Source organism: Protopterus annectens, chromosome 13.part0 (assembly GCF_019279795.1).
Source record: "Protopterus annectens isolate FY-2018-M chromosome 13.part0, PAN1.0, whole genome shotgun sequence".
Classification (NCBI taxonomy): domain Eukaryota; kingdom Metazoa; phylum Chordata; order Ceratodontiformes; family Protopteridae; genus Protopterus; species Protopterus annectens.
This window is the reverse complement of record NC_056747.1, coordinates 1,321,389,287-1,321,403,804: the sequence shown is the minus strand read 5'-3', so window position 1 is coordinate 1,321,403,804 and position 14,518 is coordinate 1,321,389,287.

Here is a 14,518-nt window from a genome sequence, read left to right as displayed (position 1 = left end):
CAACTCTCCAACATATACACTCTATGGTGCTTGTGATAACAGCGTAATACCATATTGTAACAAACTAGTTAGGTAGGAGTTCTAATCTTGGTCGAAACTAGTTAGGGAGGAGTTCTAATCTTGGTCCTAACTAGTTAGGTAGGAGTTCTAATCTTGGTCCTGGCAACTGTGAAAATGTGTGTGTTTATGTGAGAGAGTGTGTGTGTCTTTGTTGACACCTGATTTTGTGGACTTTCACATTTATTACACTTCCCTTACCCCTTTTTTAGCACTGCTGCTGATGTCACTCACCTTCAAAGATACCTTTGGACAGTTCTCTAATATATAAACTCTGTAGTGCTTGTGATAACTGTGTAATACTATGGTGTAGCAGACTAGTTAGGTAGGAGTTCTAATCCTGGCCTTGGCAACTGTGAAAATGTGTGTGTCTGCATGAGAAAGAGTGTGTGTGTCTTTGTTAACACCTGATTTTGTGGACATTCACACTTACTATACTTCCCTTACCCCTCCTTTAGCACTACTGCTGATGTCACTCACCTTCAAAGATACCTTTGGAGAGCTCTCCAACATTTAAGCTCTGTAGTGCTTGTGATAACTGTGGAATACTTTAGTGTAGCAAACTAGTTAGGTAGAAGTTCTAGTCCTGGCAACTATGAAAATGTGTGTGTTTGTGGGAGAGAGTGTGTGTATGTCTTTGTTGACACCTGATTTTGTGGACATTCACACTTACTACACTTCCCCTTACCCCTCCTTTAGCACTGCTGCTGGTGTCACTCACCTTCAAAGATACATTTGGACAGCTCTCCAACATATAAACTATGTGGCACTTGTGATAAATGTGTAATGCTATAGCATAGCAAACTAGTTATGTAGAAGTTCTAATCCTAGTCCTGGCAACTATGAAAATGTGTGTGTTTGGGTGAGAGAAGGTGTGTGTCTTTGTTGACACCTGATTTTGTGGACATTCACACTTACTACACTTCCCTTACCCCTCCTTTAACACTGCTGCTGATGTCACTCACCCTCAAAGATACCTTTGGACAGCTCTCTAACATATACGTTCTGTGCCGCATGCTATACATACGCAATGCTGTAGTAACAATACATAGCTAGGTAGGGGTTTGAAACTCAGTACTGGCAAGTCTGTGTGTGTGTCTGTCATCGGTATCCTGTGTGGCTGTGGATGTTGGTGTGATTGTGCAATAACAGGATCCATAGCAGGGCAGGTGTTAATACATTATTATATTGAGGACCTATATGTCTCAATGTCCACATCACAAGGCCAACAGTTGTGAAACATCATAGAGGTTGGTGTAAACAATCCACAGCCATAAATGTCTACTGCCATGTGCAATGACTATGTGACAGTATGGTTAGTGAACAATATAGGCAACCCTTATAATACTCAGAGACCACTCTCCACCCACGGATCATACACAAACACGCTTGCCTCTTTCTTTCTTTCTTTCTTTCTTTCTTTCTTTCTTTCTTTCTTTCTTTCTTTCTTTCTCTCTGTCTCTGGTAGATGTAGAAAAATACATCTGTTTTGCATAGGCAGCAGCATGGACTTTTGAAGGTAATGCTCTTGATCAGCTGATGGCATGTGCACAAATTGGAATCCCCCACTTACTAATTGCATGTGGAACAGCTATGGTATCATTCCTATAACCAATTGCATGGAATCACACTCCTATAACTAAGCACTTCTTGTGGGTTTTGGCCCTGTTCCTTCACTGTGAGCAGAACTTCATGTGGGTGTCTGACAAACAGCATCACAGAGGGTATTTGGAAATACCTCTTACAACAAGCAGTGTGGAGACAGGCCAACAAATTGGAGGGGGATGTTCTGGACATGGGGACAGAATGTAAGTATTGCTGTTCTACATTTGAAGTAATGTTGGTTTAACAGGGTTTGTGTGGATATGGCTGTTCTGCATGATTTAAAGTCTGGCATGACAGTGTTATGTGGTTGAGAAAACTCTCATCTGTAGAGCTATCTGCAGACTGGCCAGAGTGTGGAGTCTTAGATTTGTTGTATTACACACACATTTTCTGTCTTTATAAATGTAGTAGCATACTCTGATGATTGCAGTTAGTAAATGGTAACATCCATGTGTGTTACTAACTTCATATCCCTCAGAAGTGATATGTTACAGCAAACCCTGTTACACCAGCAATTTTCTCAATTTATAACATCAATATTTCAATATTGGCCCTGTGTTTGTGCCTCTTTCCCCAAAGTCTGTCACCCTTTGTCCATATGTCATACAGTAAGAGGTGGATATGTGCAGTACATAATTATTTACTGACATCATTCCTGATATCAAGCCAGTGATATATCAGGCTGCCATACATGTTATGTATAGGAGGCCTTATATTTGAGGACAAACCTAGGCATGCTGTTGTAGTTTGTACAGTAGTGAAGTCTGTGTACTTATGGTGATTGTTGACAGAGTGTCAGTATTGTGTAGCAGTGTATTGTGAATATGTTATTTGGCCTGGGCACAAACTGGGGTAGATGTCAGTGTTCTTGGTCCTGTTCTATCTGACACTGTATGCTCTTCCCATTTCTGGTACCCTATCAGCTCATATGTTTGTAGGGACAGACTGAGGCATGTCCCATACCACAGTCAGGCATCAGACTACACTGTGAATTGGGCCAGTGTATGTAGGGTTAGTGTGTTAGTGTGTGAGTGGCAAATATGATGATGGGTTTTGTTCACACAGTCCATATACTGTACTATTAATTAGGCTTACCATTATGTGACTGTGTTGAGATTGGTTATGGGTATGCACTTTCACACTGGTGTCTGTTACTCCATGCTGTAACATGCCTGTAGTGCCTGCTATATTTGCAATTACATGTGTATTCCCCCATAAGAAAATTGGGTTAGTATTGTGGCAGTCTGCCTGTAGTTTAGACAGTGCTTGGTGACATGCCTAGGAGCTGTACTGTTGCCTGGCCACCATATGTGTTGTGTATTTTTCACAAAGCAGTGGGATGCTGTGAAGATGTATGTCATTATCTAGTGGGAAGTATGTGGGCTTGGGACCTCTGCTCCTCCAGTTAATATATGTTAAGACAGACAGGAGGGTCTGAATGCATCAGCTGTGTGAGCTTATCTACTCCAGTATTTGTGATATATCCCCATTTCCATGGCTTTAAAAATCACCTTTGTCAGGCTTGGTCTACATTTCTTGCACTAAAGAGTTCTGTGTATACCTCTCGACTGACCAGATTGTTTCAGACTGTCCACGCTTATTGCTCATATTTCTGCTGTATTCCAAAGGATCATTATTGTGATTTGTGAGGTACTTCACTGATGATTTTATGATGTCTGTCAGTAACTGATGGTGTACATGTCAGTTTCAGAAGAGCCTTCCTTCAGAACATGTATGTTGACAAAACCCCTGTTACTCTAGCAATATTCTACATTTATAACTGAAATACTTACTTGCACTAAGAGGTTGAACATTATTGTGCTGCGGTATGACTCCACTACATGTTATAGGCATATGTTATATATATATATATATATATATATATATATATATATATATATATATATATATATGTGTGTGTGTGTGTGTGTGTGTGTGTGTGTGTAAATATATATATATATACCCTTCAGCCCAATGATGCATGTGCTGTGTACAAAAACTCTTTAACAGTATGGACTCATTGACAAGGTAGTCAACACTGCTAAACCCAGGTCTGTCAAATGTGTCTATGACTGTATGTGTTTGTCAATGTGTATATGACAATATTTTATACTGTCCATTAACACCCAGTACATCCTCCATTACCATACTGTACAAGGCCTGGTGATGTTGTTCACTTTACAGGAAGCTCAGGACACACCTCACCCTACAAGCTCTGTGGTATGTGCAATTGAAGCCAAACATATTAGTAGCAATAACTACCTAGGTAGGGGTTCTAATCTCAGTGTTGCCAAGTAAGGGTGTGTGTATGTGAAGGGATCTACTTCAGTTTGCAGAAAATATATTTCCCTGGAGATCATTTCTCCGAGAACTAACTGGCAAAAGGTAACTTTTCAAAGCAATCATCTTGTGGAAATTCATTCCATCAATACTAGTAGTGGATGTGCAAATGCCCTCTTCCCCACTGTACAACTGTACAGTGATACTGGAGTTGGTATATATAGTTGGGTGTGGTTGTTGTGGGCACAATCACCCACATTGGGGGTATTGTTGTGTGTATCCCTACACTTAGTGTGCTGTTATACTGTACAGTTTATGTTAAGAGGTTAAGTAGTTGTTAATCACACTATGTGTGGTTCTACTCCACCCACACCCTCCAAAGTGGGGGGCTGTGCCCCCCACACCAGCACACCTATGTATACCAACTCCAGGATTGCACTACATTGGGGAAAAGGACATATACCCTGCCAGTATCATTTTCAATTAAATTAAATTTGACGGACTGATTATTTACTGATGTGATGTTTTGGCACTTTGGTCTTGGTGGAATTACATAGGCCAAAATGAGTTCTCTGCAAAATGAAGTACATCCATGTGAACAATATTCTCTGTGTATTGCATCAACAGAAAATTCTGTGTGTGTGTGTTATTCATAAATATTTGGTGTGTGCCAGTACACTTACCATTGTCCACTGTATTAGAGTTGCTTACATCACCCACCATGCTCTCACCTGTATACACCCCTCAAATTATCAGCCATGTGGCACATGCAGTAACTGTTATACAGACCTGTTACTTGTGTTCAGCTGTACCCGGGATATGACACAGTCAATATGTTACCACAGTGCCACACCCATTGTAGGAAAGGACTGCGGATCTGCATCCTCCTGACACACAGACACCTAGAACACAAACAGAATACATTATGGAGACCACAATCAGTCAGTGTTAATAACAGCTATAATGCATCATGGCTGGACAGCTACACACCCTGATGTGTAAGGATTAAACATTCCAGCTGACAACATGTTAAACAGCATTACATTGCTAAACTTTAGTACATTCACCCTGTGCATCAGAACCATATTAGCATGTCCCTGCATTGATGGCATGGATGACAGGATGTGGCACAGGTATCATCATATGCACAGGGTGTGGTGTGGGTTTGCCAGAGGCCAAGGCTGAGCCATTTGGTTGACATCATGTATGTGGGTTAGGGGGTTCCTTATTAAATGGCCTGTGCAGATGTGGTGTGTGTAGGTATGGAGGTGTCCTAGCTGTATTGGTGATGCGTGTGTATATATGTTTGCACACAGTTCTACCATGTGGCTGCCCTATACAGGGGTATGTTGGATAGCTGCGGACCATACATGACAGGGTGTACAATTCACATTGTCCAGCCATGGACACGTGAACTGCACCTGCCAGAGGTTTCACGAGCACCACCAGGCAGAAGCAAATATATGGTACTCTTCTCAGACGATGACAATTGTCTGCTGGATACGCATCCCTATTGGGACTGGCAAGGGCCACGTGCACTTGGCCTGCTGCATTGTAGTGTGGACAGCATCCCCCCTGCAATGCTGGTGCTGGTACTGCCACTACTGGAGCAGCTGTAAGATGTTGCACATCCACGCAGACCTCCACCTGTTGGTGGTGCTGACTTACATCCATGTGGCAAACACCCTACTCCCACCACATGCTCTACCACAGACACCACATGGTCTTCTCACCCAACTGTCTATGCATGACCTCTGCAAAATAACGGTGGGCATCTGCATGATCATGGATGTAGTCACATATAGCAGGAAGACTAGCCCTCTGGAGCCTTAGACTATCTCTGGTGTAACATTCCATACATGCCTCTGCCTCCATGATGGCTGAAGCATGCATCTGGTGACACCTGCTCTGACACTTTTGCCAGGGCCATGATGGCCAGCAGCCCTCCTACGAGTACCCCTGTCCATCTACCTGTGTGGGACCTCACCAGTCATCTGGATAGGGCTGTTGTGTTCAGGCACACTTAACATAGTCACCACACTTTCCTGTTCCATGCCACCACCTGCCAACTGTCCCTCATCTATGGCCACTGGTGATGGGGTATGTGTGGGCATTGTGACTGTGTGCGAGAATGGGGTGGATAAAAGTAGGATGGCAACCAATGGCACAGATTCAGCCCCTGACAACCCTGCCTGTGCCTCACTATGCCTATCATCATTGTCAGAGTCTGTATGGACACTAACATCAGTTTGCCTGCAGGTGGGACCCTAACCCACCCCGCCACCTGTGAGGGGCAGACAAGAAATGTAAATTAAGACCTGTACATTATGGCTTACTTCTATACACACACACACACACACACACACACACACACACACACACACACACACACACACACACACACACACACACTTACAGGTGAGGTGGCACAAAGATATTACACAGACCTCTCATTACCCAACAGTTGACATGCATGACATATGGCACTCAACAGCATGCACTGCAGTCATACTCAATCCTTGTTACCAACATTATACATCTCTGTGATGCACGAGTTGTGTTAGTGGGTGATACCCCTTCCCCTGGAACACATTGCTCCCATGTACAGGTTATTGCTGTGCACCTGTACAGCACACTGGCATGTACTGTGCACCATATCTCACAAGTGTACAGACCATTGCTGAATGTGTATATGTGTGGCAGTTATGTTTGCTCTGTTGCTCACAGCCCCTATGTGTTTGTCTGACACATAACTGGGATGATATGAGGACTGATGTCAATAATTAATGTCTGACCTTTGATTGGCAGATCTCATCATCAGCAGTGCATGTATGTGCAATAAAATCCAGTTACACTGACAACCTTCAAAGCTTAATGTGGAAATGAGGAGTATACACACCCTTGTTGACATGCCAGCCTCTTCTATGATATGCAATGGGGTCACAGTACTGCATTTGTTAACATTACACACACCTGATATGTGACATATGACCTGTGCCATTCAATGCAGTATCAAACAAATGTGTTAGTCATGGAGATGCTGAATGAGATGCATACAATATGTGGGTTGCATAAGTGTGCACACTCTTAACACAATGGTTTGTTGAAGCACCTGTTAAGTGAACTACAGCAGTCACTATTCCTGGAAGGGGTATACTAGCATGGCCCATCCTTACTTGGCATTATTTGGTCTGTCTGCCCTACAAAGGTCCCCCAACTCTGCCAGATTGCAAGGTCAGCTCATGTGCACAGCCCTTGGAGGTCACACAGTGGCTTCACTATTGCTATAGAGTCTGGGTTATGTCTGGCACAATTCATAACCTTGACTGTGTTCAGATACAGACATTCTTAGCTAGCTTTGGATGTTTGCTTCAGTTCACTGTTGTGTTTCAAGCTGACACCCCTCCCCATCCTCAGCCTTATTGCAGATGCCTGACAACTATGGGCCACACATAAGTGTTATTTTGTAGTGTTCCAAATTTCACCCACCATGTCTATTGGCCTAGTTCCAGCTAATGAACAGCAACCCTAAAGGTGTACACTGGCACCAGCAAGCTAAAAGTTGGGGATGGTGGCCCTGAGGTAGAGTGAGGTGTTGCTTGTGCACCACACATACATTTATGAGTACTGCCTGTAGGTTTGAGCCTTGGTCTCTTGACACCATTACACATTGCAACACATGCCTTTGGGAGAATTGATGTTATGCTTATGTTACCTGTACAGAGTCCTGGATGATGTTTCATGTGGGACAAATCTTCCATCTGATTACCCTAACCCATAGTCCACACTTATGCAGAATCCAGGCAATTGTTGAAACAGGTACTGCACAGGCAGTACTTGCTAGACATTCCTGCAACTTCCTCAGTGTTGCTGCATGTCCCTGGGCAGCTTCCATGACCAGTTTGCAACAAGTTTTCTCATCTGTTTTGGATGGACATCTGTTTATTTTTCTACATCAGTGTTGTCCCATATTTCATACACCCATAGATGTCTGTCTGCACTGTTTGCCATGGTATATGCAATGGTGAGGCAAGGTTACTTTTCCCACTCCTGCTTGCTACCTTTCAGATAGGGGGTCCATTTCATGATTTGTAAGATGTGTGCAAGCCATGGCTGCCTCTGTTGCAGGTGACTGGGTAAATGTCATGGACATACTTCTTGGACAGCAGACCATTACTTGGTGTGACATTGAGGCCCTGTACTTGATGGCAGGTGTGTACTCAAGAAGAGTGAATGCTTTCAGTACATCACAAGCTGCTTCCACAATACGTTATTTGGAGTGTGTGCACACATATGCTTCCAGTGTTTTGTAAGGTTTGTATTCCCCATATTTGTTGTCCTAACATAGGATTCCATATTACACATTCATTGCTCATGTTAGGATCACATTACAGGTTGTAAAAGGTGTGGAATGTGTTATTGTGGTCTGCTGTTGTATATATCAGGAACAGTTGCCATTGTAATAGTGGTGTATACACTGTTGTATCCACTGCATAAGGGTAATGTTTCATACATGTCCCTACTGTAGGCCATTTGTGCCACCATTTTGTTTATCTTTGTCCACACATCTTGCACTGACAGGTTGTGAGGTATATTGCAGCAGTCTTACATACCCTTCAGATATGCCACCATGTTGACCACTGTGATACAGTGCAGCTAACATCAACAAAAATGAACATGCACAGCATACATTATGGCTAGGTGTGTTAAATGTGTGCATGGCAAATAGCATGGCCTTAACATAGCCGGTGTATTGGCAAACCTGAACAAAATAACTCCATACCCACCGGTTACAGGCTGCAGTACCAGTTGTATTCCAGAGGGACCTAAATAGTTGTGTGAGAGAAGTACTGTCAGAAGCCACACATGTGGCATTGGTAGAGGGTGGAAGCAGCATTTCAGCACATCAACAGTATAAACCCTAATACTAAGGATTATGCACATCCGTGCATTACTACACTTCAGCAACAGGCTATCTTATCTGACAGCTACATGTAGATACTTTACAGATAAAAATGGATAGACAACAGTGTTCTAGTAATGTGCACTGGGGCTTTACCTGCACGCTCCTCGTCCATTGTGAGGGTGGCACCCACTTCCACAATGTTGTGTTCATCTTGATGGCTTGTCTGGCATGCAGGTGCCACAAGGCTGGTGAGGAGCTCCTCAGCATGTGCCAGTGGGGCTGGATGGCTTGACTCCCCCCACCTGTGGCTAGCTGGTCCCTCACAATGGCAGCAGCACGCTGATGGGTGTGGCGGATGAGGTCAGTGCAATGATGCCGCACCTGTTCATAATTTCAGCTGTGCAGGCTGACATTGTTTACCCTGTGGATGAACTCGTTCCACAGGATGGTCTTCTCCTGCAGATCCTGGGCTCTACGGGTAAATAAGATGCTGTAATGATGTATGACATATTGTATGATGGTGTCATTCTCTGTGTTGGTGAATGAGCATTGCATATTACCTGGAAGACATAAACAGGAAAAAAGGTCACAGAACCTCATACGGTTGTCCACTTGCACATCAACAGTGGATATTACTTGCAAATTATCCAGACTATGCCATAACACTGTAAGCTATCATGGCATGACATCTTACATTACACTCCTGGCCCTGACCTGTCTAGTTCTCCCAGTGTTGGACACTTAATTGCATAATCCACTATTCTCCATTCATTTCTGTGTAGAGGGATGACAGTAGCCATCTTCAGTGTGGATGGTGGCAAGTCTGTGTTTGACTGTAGTCTGTGATGGAACTGGGAGCACATGCCTGAGTTTATGTAGGAGGCAGACTGTGATGTTCTCATGCCCCATGGAAACCTGCTGTTGTTGCCATCAGTCGGCATTATGTACATGCTCACCAGTGATGCAGGCAGGAGTGTGGTTGATGTGCATATCCCTCTGTACAAATGTTGTGGACAGGGTGGCACTGTTCCCACCTAACCTGTCTGATGCAGGTTGCCTGTATCCATGGCATGTGTGTATGAGGTGTGCTTTACCCCCAGTACAGGTTGAATTGTTTTACTGCCTCTGAGACTGACTACATATGTGGAGAGATTGTTACAATTGTACTTGGTGGTGTGGATATGTCTCATTTATAGTCATAGTCAGCCTTAGAGGAAGTCACCTGTGAACCTATATACTTGCTCAGATAGAGGTGGACTTGCTTCCAAGTTGTAGTCTGCACCTATGTGTACCTGTACAGCCACTATCGCAACCTCTTATGTGCTTTCTGTCTTGGTGGTGTTGACCAAGGGGGATTACTCTATCGTTGGTGGAGGCTGGTTGTACAGGTCAGGTGCTGCTGATTCCATATAGCTACAGTGGATATAAAGTGTACAAATCCCTGTTACAATGCCTGGCGGTTGTGCAATTGAAACATGACCCCACAAAAGCTCATGTCAACACAATCCCCACCTGTAATTTGACCTATATCCTGCTCAATTCAGTAGACAACATAACAATCTGTCCTGTGAAAACATATGGGAAATAATACTCAGTACAGTAAGCCAGTTGAATGTGTGTGTACACCCTTAAACTGATATGTTGTGTAAACACCTGCTGAGATGATTACAGCATCCATTTGTCTTGGTATGTACTCTAACATCATGTCACATCTTCACTTGGCAGTGGTTACTCACCTTCTATGAAACAGCTTTGTTTCTTTTTATTAGAATTGTACAGGTTATTGGTTACATTTGAGGTGAGAAACATTTTGAAATGACTTTCCGTGGTCTCACTGACATGCAGCACAGAAACCTGGCATTCCAACAGGGGTGTGTACACTATGGATATCCAGTGTATACGGGTGTTGATATATCTGTTAGTGGTAGGCATGGACAGTGGGTCATAACACAGTTGTACACTTCTCTGATTACTACCTGATATTCATGCCTACTGTAGTACCCATATCAGTGTCATGGCAATGCAACAGTCAGTAGCTGTACACATTTTATTTTGTTCTATGCAGTGATAATGATAGTACACACATGTTCAACATGCACAACCTCTTTTCTGGACTGCTTGTGACCCATATTATTACTTTTGTGCCTTTCAGCTGAACATATGTATACATATACGTGCTAAAGGCATACCTGGTATACATTTGTGTTCTATGTCAGTATGGCACACTGTATTTACAGTCAGCTCAATCATACATCTCAACCTATAAAAAGAAAACCACTCAAGAATGCTCCAGTAAAGCCTCAAAGTATTATTGCTTTTTAATCCAATGTGCAATTTCATTCAACTCCCTGGTTGAACTTCTTCAGATAAAAACAGTTCTCTCATACCATTTCATTTAAAACACATAATTAAAGAACACGTTTCAAAAACACCTATCACAATGTTGCAATAATTAAAAGCATAATTAACACTTGTCTGCCCATAACCAGCAGCAATTAATGGGTGGAAACATGAATCCTCACTTCTGGCTAAAAAATCAAAGTAAGAAAGTCATACATAAAAAAATCGTATATAAAGAAACCTAATTAAATGTTTTAACCACAATACAAGTACGGGCACAACAGGCAACTCAATCACATACTTGCAATACAAAGTAACACAATCATCTAACACATTAAACATTAAAATGCATTGATCTTCTGGTTAGATATATCCAACATATATCAAAAACAGTTTGAATCAATGCACCAAATCTAAGAGCATGTCACTGTAAGGCGTACCGTGATAACAAAATGGACTGGCAGTCAACAACAGTCGCTTACTGTCAGAAGTATAGAGTTTCTTTTTGTTGGTCAATTACTCATGCAGTCACCCTTGTTCTTACATAAATAAGTTAAGTAAAAAACATTTACCTTAATAAGGCTTCTTTGCAAGTGGAAACAATTCAAACCAAGTCCTTTGAATATTAAGAAACTCTGTCTCTGATGATTTACATTCTTGGATCCATCAAAGCAAGTTTTCACCTCATACCCTGATACGTCATCTAGTGGGTGTGCTGTATTGACAACTGGCTACCTTGTTGTCAGCAGCAAGCCCAGTCCATTAACCAAGTTAAAGCATGCTCATGTTTCTTCTGGGCATAAATTATCAAGTACGGAACTAATGGTGGTAAACAAATCATCCAGTTCTATATCTACATTTCAATTTGTTATACCATGACTTATAGGCAATGGTCCACATCAATGGGTGACAACAGGGAAATCAATATTGATAATGTATGCTGACATAACACAAGTATATGTGTATGTGACTACAGATATCAGTCACAACTGTGAGTATTGTCCAGGAAAACACTGTACAGTTGAATGTTACTAATTCAATACATCACATGTAGTTTAACACACACATCTGCAACCCTACTTTACTGTGCACATGCAATATATACGTATCTTAGATTTACAATACAAACATGTATAATACTCATATTCAAAGGTAACATATGGATATGGGCAACATCCCATTAACTGGCCTAGCAGTGGCACAGTCACGACTGTTTGACAGACACTCTAGTGGTTGTCATATGTGAGCTGCCCTTTCCCAGGAGTAGTCAGGCTCCTCAGCTGTGACCTGACCTCTCCACCTCTTAGAGCATCATATCTGGACAAAGCCTAACATTAGGGGGGGTATATAGGGACAGATCTTAAATATGCCTGTTATAAACCTATGAAGTTTGTAGCATAATACATTCTGCATTACCATGACTGTTCTGAAGGTGGTGGGGTATGAAACTCAAGTGTTTGCAATTACGTCATGACTTCCATCTCCAGCTATTTGCCAGACTAATATAGATGTTAGGAGGGAAAGACCAAACACTATAATGGGTAAATCTTGACATTCTGTAAATATTTGCACAGTTGATAGGTATAGCCCACTGCAGACAGAGCCAGATGCTATGTCCATAGCAGTTGTTCAGCAGGACATCATTACAGCAAGTCTTGATGGCACATATAAATCTTTATTTCATTTATCCCATTATTACAGACCAAGTACTACATTCAATTACATGCTTACATGTTTCACATATCTGTTTTATTATTATGCTCTCTTCTGTAGTCCAGTGGATGTTTTCCTTGTTTTGTTTGTTTTTTTTTCTCTCTCTCTATCTATCTATCTCTCTCTCTCTCTCCACTACAGGGATCAAGCTGGTTTGAATAGGTTGCGGCATGGCTTTTCTAGGTGATGCTCATAATGAAGTAATGTCCACTGCACCAGTTGGTGTTCCCCACTTGCTAATTGAATGCAGACAGCTGCTTCTAATAGCCAATGTCATAGCAACACACTACTCTAAATGTCTACTTCATGTGGGCATTGTCCCTTTACCTTGCCTGTATGGAAGGCATCCTTCATGTGTGGGGGCAGCAGTGTTACAGACAGAAGGTAGGAATACCTCTTACAACAAGACTTGTGAACACAGGCAAACTACATGTTTGTATAAGATTCCAGACCTAGGGACAGAGTGTGAATATTGCTGTTATATGCTGCTAGTTTTACAAGGTTTGTGTGTACATACTAGTTTTTGCATGGAATGCAGCCTGTCTGCATAGCTCTCAACTATGGGGCTATCCACATGATGGCCAGAGGTTTGGGTATGTTTTGTCTGTTTCCCAAGCAGGTGTTGTCCTTGACAAATCAGTGGCATTCTCTCTGTTGATCACTACCAGTACATGGCAACATCCATTTGTGTTTCTGACATCATATTCCTCAGAAAGGGTATGTTTCAACCAATCCTGTAACACCAGCAGAATTCACAATGTATAACAGCAATATTTCAAATATGGATCTGTATTTTGGCCTTTGTCCTCTACTTATATACCAAGCTTTGTCCAGATGTAATGCAGTAAGACGTTGATTAGGTATGGTCTATCATTATTTAGTGCTGACATTCCTGCTATCATTCCAGTGATGTTTGACCCTGTACAGTCAAGAGGTCAGTGTATACAGAACACTGTTATATGCTGTTGTAATACATTTTATGGGGGAGGGGTATTAAATGTTTTTAACCTATGCTGTTAGAACATGTGAGGGATATTACTAATAAGAAACATAAAGGTATATGGCTGTCCATTTTCATACATTTCACCATGGGGACAGTGGTAGGTAAGAGCTTACTGTTTTGCACACAGTTCTGTTTATCAGTGTGATAGTACAGTTTGAAGTTAAGCATTGTTATGTAAATTATTCATTTACATTGTAACAATTCATACTTTCCCCCCTAGGAGGTTAACTACAGAGTGTAATTGGAGGCTGTTTAACTAAATCTGTATTTAAGTGTTGATTGATTCTTGTCTTCAAGGCAGATTTTTACTGTTGTACTACTTGAAGGCTTTGGCCAAGACAGCAGAGTATCTTATTTTTTGCAGATTACTGTATCATATGTTTTCTTTGATAGTTGCATTAATCAGTTATTTTGTATTGCAATCACCTAAATGCTATAAGACATGGCATAAACAACTTAAATAGTACACAAATAAACATTTATATTTATGCATAAGTTGTGGTGTTATGTCCTTTGCATTGAGTGTGAGTATATTTTTAATGCAATAATTCTCAATTCTAGGAAAGAATCAGACTCTGGCCATTTGAAAAGATGGCAACTGTAGGAAAAATGGC